Source organism: Poromitra crassiceps (genome assembly GCF_964638095.1).
Source record: "Poromitra crassiceps genome assembly, chromosome: 1".
Classification (NCBI taxonomy): domain Eukaryota; kingdom Metazoa; phylum Chordata; class Actinopteri; order Beryciformes; family Melamphaidae; genus Poromitra; species Poromitra crassiceps.
Genome location: NC_139623.1, coordinates 111,431,112 through 111,435,596, shown reverse-complemented (window position 1 = coordinate 111,435,596; position 4,485 = coordinate 111,431,112).

Sequence of the window (4,485 nt, the reverse complement as noted above, 5' to 3'; positions counted from 1 at the left end):
AGTGTGTGTGTGTGTGTGTGTGTGTGTGTGTGTGTGTGTGTGTGTGTGTGTGTGTGTGTGTGTGTGTGTGTGTGTGTGTGTGTGTGCGTGCGCGTGCACGTGTGTGAGGCTATAGGTCAGTGATGATGTCACTGATGACATCACTGACGATGTCATCAGTCTGAGGCTCATGAGAGAGACTGAGGGAGAGGGAGAGAGAGGAGAGAGAGGGGGAGAGAGACTGAGGGAGAGGGAGAGAGGAGAGGGACAGAGACTGAGGGAGAGAGAGGAGAGGGAGAGCGGGAGAGACTGAGGGAGAGAGTGAGGGAGACATTGTGCGCGCACCAATAGGGCAGACAAGGCCGTGCAGCAGCCAAGCTGCGTATGCGAGCTGTAGAGCCAGCTCGGCGAGCTGCAGGACGGGCGAGGCCGTGCAGCGGGCGAGCCTATGAATCGAGCACACGCGTGAGATGCCTAGTGGGTCTAAAAGTTCAATATTCACCTCATTATCTCCTAGATTTACCAACTCATGAAGCTGTGGTCACTTTACAGAGATTCCTGCTGCCTTCAGGTGCTCCTCCCATCGTTTGACAGGTAAGTACGTCATGTATTCAAATACTTTTTAGACATACTGTACATAACAACATGGACTCTGAAGAAACCATGTGGTACAAAGATACTTTGAGTCAGACGACAACAAACACATCTGTTTTCACCAGTTTTAAGTTTGTACCTTTTATCAGTAGAGTGGTGTCCAGGTTTGAAGAATGTTTGAACATGTTTGAAGATGTTTGAAGGATGATTCATAGAGCGGTCACTCCCCATGGACACACAGCTTTGGACAGAGGAGTCTGCTCTGTCCTGCTGGATCCTGATAGAAACACAGGATGGACAAAGCAGAGCTGATGTAGGAACAAGGTTAGACAGACAGACATACAGACAACGTTAACGTAACAACAGTAACGTTACTGATCGAGCACTCACCTTTCTCTGCCGGTGTTGCCTGTTGGACTTCATCCACACAGCTGGAAGGTAGACCCTGGATAGGCCACCACCTGTCTCGGTGTGGTTAGCCCCCGCTGGCTAGGACCGCTGCCTTCCAGTACCGTTGATACCACTGCCGTCGATGAAGGCAGACCCCGGACAGGCTTCCACCTGACCCGGTGCGGTTAGCCCTCGTTGGCTAGGACCGCTGCCTTCTACCCCGAGCCAGCTAGCTCCCCTCTGCTTCCAACCTGGGCCTAGGCTGGCTCGTCTCACCATCTGCCATGCTGTGGTTGGTCTTGTTCTATCTACTGTCACTTCACCGGTCACAGCCATCATCCACCATGTGTTCCAGCTCTATTTCAGCCATGGCGCTACGCTACGCATCCATTTTGAACACCTGGCATTTAAACTTCCCGGCCCTAAACCTCTACTCATCGCTCTCATCTACCGCCCTCCCAAACCCAACCCCTCTTTCCTATCCGACCTATCAGAATTCATCACACAACTGTCTACAATCTCACCCTCTGTTTTACTCCTAGGCGATTTTATGTGTGCCGTTCAAAATCCCACCTTTCCAAGAAAGCCTACAATATCTGACTTCTAACTCCACCTTCCTTTTTAATTTTGCAACCCCCATATTGTTTTTGTTCTGTATTTGTGTAAGTTTTATCTTATACTGTTTGTAAAGCGTCTTTGAGTAACTAGAGAAGCGCTATATAAGTCATGTATTATTATTATTATTAATATAATTGACCAACTTAGGGTCACTTCACTGTTGTGATGTGATGAATCCATCTGCACTGATGCAGGTTTTACATGCAACACATTGTAGGATGATAATAATAATAATAATACATTTTATTTGCAAGTGCCTTTCAGGTCACTCAAGGACAACCGAAGACGATTGATGTTGCGTAGGTGGAAATAAGCAGACCGGGTGATATTATTGATGTGAGATTTGAAGGAAAGTGAGCTGTCGAGGATGACACCCAGAATCTTGACCTGAGGGGAGGGGGAAACTAAGGAGCTGTCAATTGAGAGGGAACAACTGTCAACTTTGGATAGTGTGGATTTAGAACCGATTAAAAGGATTTCTGTTGATGATGATGATCTATCTGGTTTTGAATTATCACTTGCCTCAAATCAAAATCAAATTGTGCATGCTATTAAATTGCCACAAAAGTAAACAAGGAAACATGTCCAGTTTTGTTTATTTATAGGCTACTTAATTTATGCCTATATGTCATTATTGAGAGAGAGAGAGAGAGAGAGAGAGAGGTCAAGATAGGACCCCTAGGCCAGTGATTCTCAAACCCAAATCAGAATATTTCTGATATGAATTTGTCCAGAGTTCCATGACTGTAGCTAGAGAGGTAACAGAGAAACTATTCTTCTACATTTGACTAAATTCTTTTCAGAAGTGAGACTTCCCCTATAGCAACCACAGGGAGAACTGAAGACAAGAGCCTCAGCAAAACAGGAAGCATGCCCAGACGCTGATTCAGCTGAATAAATCACCCAGAATGATTCAACACGTGACCATTATTGGTTAGAGATCTCACAGAGGTAGACAGCCGCTGGACTGGACGAGTGCTTCTCACCATCAGCTTGTTATCCAGTTATAGAAACCTATGCTGCTACATGTTCAATTGATGTAGATAGGCTAACCTGGCCACGTGTTAAGTGAGAGCTGATCCGGGATTCTGTACTGAATAGAGCAACAGATCAACAGGAGCTGCGCAGGGTGAGTGTTTAATATATTACAACATAAATCATTATTATTTTACATTTGACTGTAACAGATCTAACAGTCTGTGACTCTGCACTGTACAGGGAACAAGAGTCAGAATTAACTCAACAGTACATCAGCTTCCCACTAAATCAAAAAAGGCATGAAAAAAAGTACTGACTTAGGCTACATAAGGGCCATGGCCTATATTCACAAAGCTTCCTAAGAGGCTACTAAGAGTTGGTCCTGTAGTGTTGACATTCTTAGAATGATGACATTATCTAAGACCTTACCCTTAAAAGAAAGATCAGATCCTAATAAAGATCAAAGTAGTCTCTTGAGAGCAGGCCTATTAGGAGTTTCTTAAACAGAGCACAAAATGTCTGACAGACTAGACTGAGAAGCAGGATTTTTATTTTAGAAGCAGGAAATGTGAGCAGGCTTGGGAAGTAACTGATTACATCTAATCTGGTTACTGTAATCAGGATACAAACAAGTTAACTGTAATCCCTTACAGTTGCATACAAAATATGTAATCAAGATTACAGTTACATTTAGTGGAAAAATGGGGATTACTAGCAGGATTACATGTATTGTATATTCTATTTATTGTATAGCCTATTGTATCTTTATCCAAGTGGCTGACAGCTGTGTACTGTATCCTACATATTGATTCTTCCTATTGTCTACTTTATGTTTGATATCTATGGTGCAAATAAATAAAACATAAAACCACTGGAGAGGGGGAAAAACCCACTTGAAAAGAGTCAGTTGGCCCTTAAAAGGACCAGTGCACCCAAAATAAATAAATAACTAGAAACCAGATAATATCAGTGCACTGGAATGGAAATATTGTTATTGTTTAGGCAACACTAGATTGGATGAATGCCTGCTGTAGGCTATATGGTTTTTTTTGTCATCGTGAGGAGCATGCCCCCAGATTCCATTAGTCAAATGCAGGAAATGTGTCCAAATGTAATCCAAAAGCCACGGAAAGTAATCTGTTACATTACTTTGATATTGTGATACTTGGATCACGTTACGGATTACAATTTTTAACAGGTAATTAGTAATTGTATCAGATTACATTTTTAAAGTAACCCTCCCCAACCCTGGCAGTGAGTGCATCGTGCATATTTGATCTAGTTAAGCTGCATTCCCACTCAACAAAGTCATGCTACACCGCCACCTTCCATGCAGGAAGATAAAGGACGCCACGAGTTGAGTCATACCCACCTCGTGCCTGAGGGCGGGGCCAGTTGTAGTCAATCATAACTTAAAACATTGTTTCAATAAAGCATTTAGATTCATACTTCAAGTTTGACGTGAAATAAAGCTAAAGGAAAGGGCATAAGATAAAGAGATAACTTTTCTGTTATAAACTATTAAATAAATGGGTATATGGGTAGGTAGGCCTATATTTTCTATCACAAATTAATAGGCTTCTCTCATGGCCTTCCTGTCATAGCTGCATGTACAATAAGCCAACACTAGAGTGCGACAGAGTCCACAGAAAAACAAACATGTACAGCATATCCACACAAATTTCATGCAGGCCTTTAACAAATAGCCGAATCTGTAAACACAAAACCTAAAGTGTAAAGGCAGATAGAGTAGCATAAAGTATGCACAATGAAACGCACTTACACTTACACTTAACTGAAACTTATTCACTTATTCACTTAAGATTAAACCCATTGCACCAGCGGCCCCTGATCTGCCCCCCCCCCTCCCGCCCCCAAAAAAAGGAAGGAGAGGAAGAAGAGGAAAGAAGAAAAAATGTATAAAAA